This window comes from Mus caroli, chromosome 5 (genome assembly GCF_900094665.2).
Source record: "Mus caroli chromosome 5, CAROLI_EIJ_v1.1, whole genome shotgun sequence".
Classification (NCBI taxonomy): domain Eukaryota; kingdom Metazoa; phylum Chordata; class Mammalia; order Rodentia; family Muridae; genus Mus; species Mus caroli.
The window spans coordinates 80,876,913-80,889,732 of NC_034574.1; the positions used below are offsets into that span (position 1 = coordinate 80,876,913).

The 12,820-nt window shown below is 38.2% G+C and overlaps 1 protein-coding gene across 2 annotated transcripts in view; it reads left to right on the top strand.

Annotated features, from left to right (window-relative positions):
* Window positions 1-1,611, top strand: part of Csn3 (casein kappa) — a 6,900-nt gene extending 5,289 nt beyond the window's left edge. Inside the window, exon 4 of one of the 2 annotated variants that reach the window (XM_029477969.1) lies at window positions 1,419-1,611. The gene's annotated coding sequence lies outside the window, so the exon portion shown is untranslated. The remainder of the gene's footprint in view (window positions 1-1,418) is intronic. The other variant, XM_021163837.2, reaches the window with a different exon arrangement.
* The last annotated feature ends 11,209 nt before the right edge of the window (window positions 1,612-12,820 follow it).

Consider the following 12,820-nt stretch of genomic DNA (forward strand, 5'->3'; position numbering starts at 1 on the left):
AGAAAGAAAGAAAGAAAGAAAGGAAGGAAGGAAAAAAGAAAGAGGGCTGGAGAGTTTGCTCTGACTGCTCTTCCTGAGTTCAATTCCCAGCAACCACATGGTGGCTCACAACCATCTGTAATGGAATCTGATGCCCTCTTCTGGTGTGTCTGAAGCGAGCAATGGTGTACTCATATACATAAGATTAATAAATAAGTCTTTAAATAAAAAGGAAGGAAGGAAGGAAAGAGAGAGAGAGAGAGACAACAAAGAGACACAGAGAGAGAGAGGGAAGGGGATTAAATCAGCCTTGTTCACATTCTAACTTTAATATTTATAGCATAAAAGGAATTATATATTTTCATGCAGTTCTTTATTTCAGATACCATTCCTGGAAAGATCCATGAAGTTGAACCTCATAAATACCTTTTTGTTAAATCATGAGAGAAGTGAAATGCTTAACTTTGAAAACTAATGAAGATTAAGTGAATGCTTTCAGAATATTGATCACAAAACAAACTACTACTGATTATTTGAATAAGTTACTAAAGCTTAAAATAATTTGAAAACTTCTAAGGAGTTAAATAATGAGAAATATTAATAACCTTTTAAAATCTCACAAAGGGTAAAACAATTGAGGTACAAAAGTATGACTGCTGAGTTCCGTTATAACAAATGTTTTTTTATCTGTCAAACTGATTGCATGTTCTGTGGTCTAAGATACCACCCAAAGGCCTGCGATCTGAGAGACTGCTATAGGCAAGGAAGAGGAATCTTGTACCTTCTCAGCAGTGACCTGAGACTGATTAACATTCTCTCTGGATTGTCATTCTGATGTAACTTTGAGCTCACACTCAAGTACAAATGTGGGTAGAATGTACAAAGTCAGAACCTGTTCAAATTCAAATGTGGGCTTAATACTACACCATGTTCCCACTGGCACTAATTAAGAGAGCAGAAACCACCTGTGGCTTCATTAGAAGGCCATCTGCACAAATCTTGAAATTGAGTTGTTATTTAGTAACTTGTGTTAAGAAAGAGATGATTCTCAAAGATAGTTTGAAGATATAAAACAGGAAAAAGGATGAAAACAAGTACTTAATATGGAATTATATATCTTATTGATCCAAAGTCATTGTATGACCATGCTTTTAATGAAGTAATCAGTGTTCAATAGTAAGTTTGTTCATATCTTATGAATCTAGAGTCCTGAATTAAAACCATTATGTATCATTTACAATGAAACTCAGTGAAGGATAATATTTTTGTATAAAACTTATCTCAATTGTGCTGCACGCTATAGGTCAATTTTATGTGTTTGAATTGAAACATTATATTTACGGGCATAAAAGCACTCCTGAAAATAAAAGTAAATCTTAAACGTTAAAACTATTAGCATGCTATTCACGGAACTCCCAAATTATCTTTACTTTTTACAGGTCTGGAGCCAAATTTCAACTTCAAACTCCTTCAGGAGAAACTCTGCCATCATTCAAGAGAAAATGCAATTTTCACAGATTCAGATCTTTCTCATCTTCTCTTACCTTTTACATTAACACCACAGTTAATTTTGTTTTTTTGATTCTTAAAGAATAAAGTTAATGAAATGCAATTAATACATCTTAAACATTAGATAGTGTGTGTGTGTGTGTGTGTGTGTATGCGTGTGTGTGTTTGTGTGTGTGTTGTACATGCATGCCATGGGATGGTTGTGGAGGTCAGAGGATAACTTGCAGGCATCCATCCTCTTCTGCCACATCAAAGTCAGAGGTCAGGTTAGGTAGAATGTGCTGTTTTTCACTGAGCCATAAGTGGAGTATATGGACATCCCAAGGAAGCTCTGTAGACTTGATGTCCTGAGGCAAATTTAGTGTAACTTTGGGTATACAATTCACTTGTGGGCAGAGTTCACAGAAGTCTGTGATCTGACACTAGGATGACACTGAAACATTTAAACTATGACAGTGGAACCAGAGAATAGCTAAGCCATGGTGCTGCAACACAGGGGACAACTAAGTGACTCTTCTGGCCATCAAATGAATGTGCTTGAATAAAACTCTAGAGCATACGCCAGAGCACAGGTGTGCTGTAGGCAATCACAACTATAAACACAGTTATATCACAAAATTTCAGAACTTGATAGACACTCTAGATAAGCAAGATTAGTCTCACACATGGTTCATTCAAAAAGTTCATGGCCACACACACACACACACACACACACACACACTAAAATAGGATGCTTTAGGATTTTACATCTTTTTTTTTCACCCTTCACAATAGTCACAAATAATATAAAATATTTTGGGGTAACTCTAACCAAACAAGTGAAATATCTATATGACCAGGACTTTAAGTCTCTCAAGAAAGAAATCAAAGACCTCAGAAAATGGAGAGATCTCTCATGCTCATGAATTGGTAGAATTAACATAGCAAAAATGGCCATCAAACCAAAAGCAATCTATAGATTCAGGCAATCCCCATCAAAATTCCAACACAAATCTTCAAAGACAAAGGAAGAACAATTCTCAATTTTATATGGAAAAAGAAAAAAGCCAGGACAGTAAAAACAATTTTTATTGGCTATTGTATTTATTTACATTTCAAATGTTATCACCATTCCCAGTTTCCCCTCCACAAGGCCCCTATATCCTTCTCCCTCCCGTGCCTCTTTGAGAGTGCTTTCCCAACCCCCACCCACTTCTGCCTCAGAACCCTAGTGTTCCCCTATCCTGGGTTATGAAACCTCCAAAGGACCAAGGGGCTCCCCTCCCAGTGATCCTAGATAAGGCAATCCTCTACTATATATCCAGCTGTATTCGTGGGTACCCCGTGTGGTTTTTTTATTTCTGGTTTAGTCCCTGGGATCTTTCGGGGTCTGGTTGTTTGATTTTATAGTTCTTCCTATGGGGTTGCAAACCCTTTCAGCTCCTTCTGCCCGTACCCTAAACTTCCACTGGGGTCCTTGAGCTCAGTCCAATGTTTGGCTGTGGCATCTGTATTGGTTCAGCTCTGACAGGGGAAAACTATACTGGGCTCCTGTCAGTAAGCACTTTTTGGCATCAGCAATAGTGTCTGGGTTTTGTGTCAGCAGATGTAATGGATCCCTTGGTGGGACAGTCTCTGGATAGCCTTTCCTTCAGTTTCTGTTCCACTCTTTGTCCCTGCATTTCCTTTTTACAGGAGGAATTATGGATTAATGTTTTTGAGATGAGTGGGTGGCCCCATCCCTCAACTGGGAGCTATACCTATCCACTGGATATGGTCTCTACATATTCTATCTTCTCTTTGTTGGATTTTTCAGCTAAAGTCATCCCTGCTAGGTCTTGGGAACCTCTTGAGTCCTGGGCATTTGAGATTTTCTAGTGGCTAGCCCACCACCACCTCCCCCACTGCTATACACCTACTTTCAAATTCTTGACCCTCTGTACTTCCCTCTCATCTCCTCCCATATCTGAACTGCATGCCCCACCTCTTCCCTCTCCCTCCTCTCTCACTCCCAGATCCTTTTCTACCTCTACTTCCAGAGATTATTCTTTTCCCCCTTCTGAGTAGTACTGTAGCATCCACACTTTGGTGTGATCTTCTTTCTTCTTGGGTTTCATATGGTCTGAGTTGTATTGTGGGTATTCCAAGCTTCTTTTTGGCTAATGTCCACTTCTCAGGTAGTTCATTTCATGTGTGTTCTTTTGTGATAGGGTTACCTCACTCAGGATGATATTTTCAAGTTCCATCTATTTCCCTATGAATTTTATAACATCATTGTTTTTAATAGTGGAGTAGTACTCCATTGTGTAAATGTACCACATTTTCTGTATCCATTCTTCTGTTGAGGGACATCTGGGTTCTTTCCAGCTTCTGGCTATTATAAATAAGGCTGCTATGAACATGGTAGAGCATGTGTCCTTATTACAAGTTGGAACAACTTCTGGGTATACATCCAGGAGAGGTATTGCTGGATCTTCTGGTAGTACTATTTCCAATTTTCTGAGGAGCTACCAGACTGATTTCCAGAGTGGTTGTACCAGCTTGCAATCCTACCAGCAATGGAGGAGTGTTCCTCTTTTCCACATCCTCACCAGCATCTGCTGTCACCTGAGTTTTTGATCTTAGTCATTCTGACTAGTGTGAGGTGAAATCTCAGGGTTGTTTTGATTTGCATTTCTCTGATATCTAAGAATGTTGAACATTTCTTTAAGTGCTTCTAAGCCATTTAAGATTCCTCAGTTGAGAATATTCTGTTTAGCTCTGTACCCCATTTTAATAGGGTGATTTGGTTCTCTGGAGTCTATCTTCTTAAGTTCTTTGTATATGTTGGATATTAGACTTCTTATCTCCTTGTACAAAGCTCAAGTCCAAGTGGATCAAGGACCTCCACATAAAACCAGATACGATGAATCTAATAGAAAAGAAAGTGGGAAAGAACCTTGATCACATTGGCACAGGGGAAAATTTCCTGAACAATGGCTTTTAATCTAAGATCAGGAATTGACAAATGGGACCTCATAAAATTAAAAAGCTTCTGTAAGGCGAAGGACACTGTCAATAGGACAAAACAGCAATCCACGGATTGGGAAAAGATCTTTACCAACCCTACATCTGATAGAGGGCTAATATCTAAAATATGCAAAACCAATGTTCAACAATAAAAAACTTCTGGGGGAAATCACCATCCCTGACCTCAAACTGTATGTACTATTGAGCAGTAGTGATAAAAAAAAACAATAAACAAAAACAAAACCAAACTGCATGGTATTGGTACAGAGACAGACAGGTTGATTAATGGAATAGAACTGAAGACCCAGAAATAAATCCACACACTTACAGACACTTGATGTTTGACAAAGAAGCCAAAAGTATACAATGGAAAACAGAAAGACAGCATCTTCAATAAATGTTGCTGGTCTAACTTGGCAGTCAGTATGTAGACAAATGAAAATAGATCCATATTTGTCACCTTGCACAACGATCAAGTCCAAGTGGACCAAGGACCTCAACATAAAACCAGATGCACTGAATTTAATAAAAGAGAAAGTGGGAAAGAGTCTTGAATTCATTGGCATGGTGCTTGGATTTCCTAAACAGAACCCCAATGGCTCAGGCTCTAAGATCAAGAATTGATAAATGGGATTTCAGAAACTGAAAAGCTTCTGTAAGGCAAAGGGCATAGACAATAGGACAAATCAACAACCTACAGATTGGGAAAAAAAATCTTTCCTAAGCCCACATCCAACAGAGGGCTAATAACCAAAATATATAAAGAACTCAAGAAGCTAGTCTCCAGGATTTCACATTCTGTCTAAAAATATTTGATGAATAATCAGTGTTTAAAAATATTACATAGATTTTTTCCCTTAAACAAATAGTACTGAGCCTATATCTAGTCAGCAGAGTGCTTGTTGTATAAGCATGTGGACCTGGGTTCAAGCCTGTCCAGGTTGTAAATCCTGATCACAGCCACCCTCTCTCCTCTCCTCCCAGTCCCATTCTCCCACTGCCTTCTCTTGTTAGCCCCTCCCTTACCCTTAGAGAAGGAGAGCACTCCTGCTCTGCTCTGGATACCAACTCACCCTGGCATATCAAGTCACACTGGAACTATGTGCATTCTTGCCCACTGAGATAAGACAGCACAGCTTGGGGAAAGGGATCCAGAGGCAGGCAATGGAGTCCGAGTCAGAGATGGTTTCTGCTCCCATTGTTAGGGGACCCACATAAAGACCAAGCTGTACATATGTGTAGGGGACCTAGACAATGCATACTCTTTGGCCTTGGTTCAGTCTCAGCCCTCATAAGCCCAGGTTAGTTAGCACTGTAGGTCTCCTTGCCATGTCTTTGATCTCTTTGCCTAATGTTTGGTTCTCTGCATCTGTTTCCACCAGCTGCTGGATGAAGCTTCTTAGATGACAGTTATCCCAGGATACTGTATGCAAGCATAGCAGGGTATCAGTAATAGTGTCAGGGGTTGGTTCTCTCTCATGGGGTGGATCTCAACTTGGGACAATCATTGCTTGTCCATTCCCTTAATCTCTGCTCCACTTTTATTCCTGCATATTTTGTAGGCAGGGCAAATATTGGGTCAAAGATTTTCTGAGTGGGTTGGTGTCTCCCTCCCTCCACTGGAATGATTATAGGATGTGGCCACTTTAGGCTTTACATCCCCTGCTGCTAGGAATCTCAGCTAGGGTCATCCAATATCCTCCTAGGAGTTTTTCCTATCCCAAGTTTCTGGCTTATCCCACAAACGCCTCCCCCATCCCTTTACCTTTCTCTTTCCCAGACCTCTCATTCCAGACTCCCACTCTCCCCATACCTGATCCCTCTTCTATTTCCCTCTCCCACCCACTTCCTTCTCTCCATCCACGTCAGATGTCTATTTTACTTCCCCTTCCAGTGAGACTCCCAATCATCCTCCCTTGGGCCCTCCTTGTTACTTAGTTTCTTTGGATCTCTGGAATGTAGTGTGATTATCCTGTACTTTATGGCTAATATCCACTTATCAGTGAGTACATACCATGCATATCTTTTGGGTCTGGGTTACCTCACTTAGGATGATATTTTCTAGTTCTATCCACTTACTGAGAAATTTCATGATGTCCTGTTTTTTAGTAGTTGAATAGTATTCCATTGTGTAAATGTAATACATTTTCTTTATCCATTCTTCAGTTGAAGGACACCTGGGTTGTTTCCAGTTTCAGGCTATTATGAATAAAGCTGCTATGAACATAGTTGAGCAAACCGTCTTGCAGTATGCCACTTAAAGAAATGTTCATCTTCTTTAGTCATTAGAGAAATGCAAGTCAAAATGACTTTGAGGTTCCATCTGATACAAGTCTAGATAGCTAAGATCAAAAGCTCAAGTGACAGTTCATGCTAGTGTGGATAAAGAGCAAGGGGAATACTCCTCCATTGTTGTTAGAAATATAAACGTGTACAACCACCTTGGAAATCAATCTGGCAGTTTCTCAGAAAATTGGGAATAGTTCTACCTCATACCTTGCAATACCATTCCTAGACATATACCCAAAAGATACTCCACCATACCACAAAGACATTTGCTCAATTATGTTCATAACAGATTTATTCATAAAGATGGTCTGCACTTTTAATCTAAGCAGTGGGGAGACAGAAACAGGAAGATCCCTGATTCTTACCAGCCAGACTACCTAGCCTAATTGGTAATGTTCAGACCAAGAGAACTCTGTCTCAAATGAGGTGCATATTCTAAGGATATGTGAGATTATCTTCAGGCTTCTACACATACATTTTCATAGCACATTTTAATTGCAAAGAACATAAGCAGATGACTTACATGTTTGGTTCATACTTTTTTAAAAATATATTTTATTAGATAATTTCTTCATTTATATTTCAAATGCTATCCCCTTTCCTAGTTTCTTCTTGGAAAATCCCCTATCCCCTGCCCCTCCCCCTGCTCCCCAACCCACCCACTCCCACTTCCTGGCCCTGGCATTCTCCTATACTGGGGCATAGAATTTTTATAACATCAAGGGCCTCTCCTTCCATTGATGGCCAACTAGGTCATTCTCTGTTACATATGCACCTAGAGACATGAGTCCCACCATGTGTTTTCTTTTATTAGACCAGGAAACCATGAATTGTCTAGCAAAGTACTTACTGGTTACCAACATAGTCCATTTCTATAACATTTTCACATATGTTCTCTGATCAACTGTAACTTGGTCTTCCATATAATTTTATTTAATTCTGTATCATTCAAACAGATGAATTTTATTTTTATAAATTAGATTGTTAATTTCTTTTTAAGGAATAACAATCAACAGTATAATTTTACTTCACTGATTAAAAAACACAATATATATACATATATGTATATGTATATTCATAAGAGCAGAAATGTCTCAAAGAAAGCTGCATCACCAAAATCCACCCCAGCATGGGTGGTAGCTCACAAAAGCTGGAAACCTATAGCACACTGCACAGGCTGCAGGCAGCTCAACATGTTGGGGTAATTGTGGAGAGTGAAACTGGTCAGTTTCTGGGACTTCCTGAAAATGTTTTAAATTGTTTGCTTTCTGTCTTATGGAGTAACCCTGCCAGATTAAATATTTCAATTTCAGACAAAAGATACACAACACCCTATGACCCTATGAAGATTTCTTTTCTTTCTTTCTTTCTTTCTTTCTTTCTTTCTTTCTTTCTTTCTTTCTTTCTTTCTTTCTTCCTTCCTTCCTTCCTTCCTTCCTTCCTTCCNTTCTTTCTTTCTTTCTTTCTTTCTTTCTTTCTTCCTTCCTTCCTTCCTTCCTTCCTTCCTTCCTTCCTTCCTTCCTTCCTTCCTTTCTTTTTTTCTTTTTTTCTGAAAAGTTGTTTCTCTGCGTAGCCCTGGCTGTCCTGGAACTCACTCTGTAGACCAGGCTGGCCACGAACTCAGAAATCTGCCTCCCAAGTGCTGGGATTAAAGGCATGTGCCACCACTGTCCCACTAATTATGAAGATTTCTTTGGCTCATGGCATGTGTGTATGTGTGTGAGTGTGCATACATGCATGTGTGCATTCGTGTGTGTGCATATGTGACAATACACAAATATATTTAAATGTGTGTGCATTAGTGGAGGTCAGATTTTGATGTTGTGTATCTCCTTTAATTTCTATCCATCTTCTATATGGAAGTAAGCTTCCAATCCAGCTAATCTAGGTACCAAGCTCATTTCAGAAACCCCTTATCCCTCACCCTGAACACAGGGAGTACAGACGGACCACCACACTCATCCAGCTTTGGTGCCTTTCCTGAATCTCAAGTCATCACCCCACATTCTGATCCTATTCTTACCACCAATCATTGACCCTTGAAGCTTGGACAACAGCTAGTAATTGATACACCTGCTGTCCAGTAGTTGAAACCTCTTGTAGATAGTTTTAAAGCCATGACATGCAACCTTTGAAGAGACCACACTGTAGCTGCTTTCTCAGCCAGTCCACAGCCACAATAATGTCAGAGAAACAGCTGAACCTACTCCCATGTAGAAGCTCTCAAAACTATGAGAACTGTTCACAGAGGAGTCATTTCTATAGTTAATGCTGGAATAAATAAAATCTGTGATAATATCACCACTGCCACCTACACCTCTGTTCATTTTGAGCCTGAAAATCATATTACTGATGCCAAAAAGTATATCCTGAGGATGATGTGTCAGCCTCTGAATATGATTATGATACAAAACTTGTGAAAAATTCACCACATGTCTGGAATCATAGGCACTGTTATTTGGTTTTCTCAAGGGCAATTACTCCTAAACAAAATTTTTCAGAACAGGCTATTGATAACAGAACACAGAAATTACACAGGGTACTGACTGATGCACCTAATCTTACACAGGGTACTGACTGATGCACCTAATCTGGATTCATGTTTAAAACTTAATCCTCACTAGCAAACAAGGTTCCTCTACTCTCAGAGACTAAGAGCATACTGTAATATGCTCTTAGTAATAAGCAAAGATTATATAGTCTGCTAAGTACAGCCATGGATTTCAGCCTGTACCAGATTGTTGTGTATATTTCATAGATCTCTTACAGTTGTTTGGCTCATTCTTATATATTTAAGAGATTTTATAAACTAAAAATTTGGTCAAATGTACTTACAGTATTTTCTTTAATTTCAGGATGATAGAATATACTGTTAATATGTTCACTTCAACATATATTGTGAGCACATTATTCCTGTGCTAATTCCATATTGTTTATGAGACAACAGAAAGAGAACAGATAATTGTTATGGCCTAATAATTCACAAAAAAAGGAGAGGAACATGATGTATTATTCTCCATGGAACTGGCAAGCCAATCCCCAAATAGAAAAGACAGTATTTATAGCCTGAGGAGTCCAAGGCAATATTTAGCAGGGAAAATGTGAAAGGAAAATGTTTGAAGTATAAATGGAATATTCACTTTCTGGTGTGAACCGTGTTAATTAGTCACCAATTTGCATACCACTTTAATATCTGAATGATATTTTGTTTCCTTTGATCAGTTCCAGTCTTGAGAAAGTCCTAAGTCCAAGAGCTCCCTCTTTAGGCAATTTTGAGCATAAAGATGTCTGGAGCTCTGATTGTGTTGAAGGTATCAAACTGTCATGTTACTGTAACACAGATTACAAAGACATGAAAGTAGAAAAATCACAGTGACATCGTAAATAATACATGATAATCATGGATAAGAAGGCACGGAAGAAAACTAAACATACATGGAATATTGCTTTAACACAATTAATGAGAAATTAGAAACAACATGTTAACTAGAAACTTGTCATTTAAAATATTTTATAATGTGTAATATAATTGAATGCTTATATAAAACTTTAAGTGTGAAAAACATTCATTATCATAATTAAAGTGAATGTAATTAACAAACCTATTCCACTTTAAGGGAACAGAAAGTTTATATACAAATTTTTACGTATTTTTAATAGCTTTTTTTTCTAATTTTCTATCATAAGCATGAAGTTCTATGCAAAACAGATAAGCCAACATGTAAAACATGTGTTATATAATAAAACCTGCTAGTTAAGAATAGCTCAAGCCGGGCGTGGTGGCGCACGCCTTTAATCCCAGCACTCGGGAGGCAGAGGCAGGCGGATTTCTGAGTTCGAGGCCAGCCTGGTCTACAAAGTGAGTGCCAGGACAGCCAGGGCTACACAGAGAAACCCTGTCTCGAAAAACCAAAAAAAAAAAAAAAAAAAAAAAGAATAGCTCAAAACAGGAACCTCAAGTGAATTTAAAAAAAAAAAATCAATGCATTTTTAATATGCTGTATCTATTACAACAGTAATCATGCTCACTAACTAACAGTGGATTGAGAAAGTATTGTTATTACTGCAATAAAGCATTGGAGCCATGTTGAGCCCAGTTTATTTATATCTATAAGCCGCAGGATATCCTGAAAACATGTTACGGCTCTTTTTCTGGTCTCTGCTCTATCAAGCCTCAAGCCAAGGATATGATAGTTTTAGTTCCAACTACTCTGTGACGTGTGTGTGTGTGTGTGTGTATGTGTGTATGTATATATGTATATATATATATGATTATATATAATAAAAGATATATTTCAGCATGAGTTATATTTCTCAAAGAAATAATGCTATTCTTCACATTTTTAATACAGAAGTCAGCACCAAGGAACCAAAAGCTAAGCCAGTATAAAGAGACACGTTCAATGGCTATGAGCACTGGCTGTTCTACCAAAGGCCCAAGTTCAGTTTACTGCACTTGCAGTAGGTGGCTTACAGCTTTCAGTAACCCCAGCTCCTGGGGACCCAAAACCCTACTCTATTCTCTGCAGGCACTCACGTGCACATGCTCAAAACCCTACTCAGACACATGCAAATACATGAAATTAAATGAAAACAAAACTAAATCTACTTTTAAGTATTAAATGGGGATCACAGAATGTCTTTGAGAAAATAAGTTAACTGGATAAAAGTAAAAGATTGCCAATGAATAAAGGGAAAAATCAGATTTGTGATTAGGTAAGGACTGAATGTTCATAGAGAGCCAAGAAACGGCAAGCCATTTACTTCTTTAATTTTGAACATAAATTATTAACTAGCAAAGGATTCAGTCTATAAGCTTGGAGATATTGACAACAGTCATTGAAACAAATGTTATGGTTTTTTTATATATATAACTTATACAACTAACTATTAATTGGTAGGATTTGCTTTTTCTTTGTTTCCTCTTTTCTAAAAAAGATCTTATATACGTTGCCCAGAGATCCAAATCTTTTCACAGGATAAAGCCCTAGGTGTTCAAGGAATGATGGTAAAGCATCATTAAACACTCGGTTGTCTGTCTGCAGCAATTTCAAAGAATACTTTGTATCCCAACTCATACTCTGGAAAAATCAGAAAGAACACTGTATCAATTGCAGACCTGAAGTAGATGGCACCCTTGCCTTGAGGCTTGATTCAGCAGAGACCAGCAAAGCTCATTAAAGTAGTCCACATGAGAGATGACAGTTTGGAGGAGGAAGGAAAAAAAGATAGAATCCTGAATGCTTTACAAAAGACTCCTTTGTCAACCAAGCATAGAGGGTGAAAAGAGGAAGAGATAGTAGGTCAGAACAATTAAAGATTTTAGACAAAAGCTAAACAAAAACCCAACAACCGTCCTACTGAAGATGGCAAAAACTGTGGTGAGTGATTTTAGGGAAACAAAAGATTTAGAGTCCCATTTAAGAATATTACATTTGGTATGCCTATTCAGTAATGTAGCATAAAGATCAAGAAAATGGTGGGATATGTCAGCCTGAAGGGTAAAGAATACATCAAGGCCAGCAAGATTGTGTATTGAAGACATGGTAAGATGACATTTCACCCATATGAAAGATGTAACCAGTAATAACTCACAGTAATAACTGGTAGAGAATAGGGTCAAGCATCAAGGCCTGGATACCCTACTTTTTAGAACCACACTTCTAAATAAAACCTTATTTGTCATTTTTAATAATTTTAACCAAATTAAATATATTTATTCTCTTTGGCTAAAAGAGAAATGTCTTGTGTTCACATTAGGGAAGAAATAAATGGTCTAGGCAAGCATATACTGTAAACGTGGATAACTTTTCGACAGTCATTGTCAGCCATCTAGATCCTAGGAGGAAAATTTTCATACACAGAGAGTGGCTGAACCAGAGATCGAGATGCTGTCCTCAGAAGGCCAGGAAACTAAACTACTTTTTTTCCTGTTGTCATAGGACAAAGAGCCTTTTATACCTTCTTGGCTATGTCCCCTTATCTAACAAAACAAAGATTTTAAATGTCATGAAGGGACATATAGAGATCATTGTTCTACAGTAGGTGGAAAATG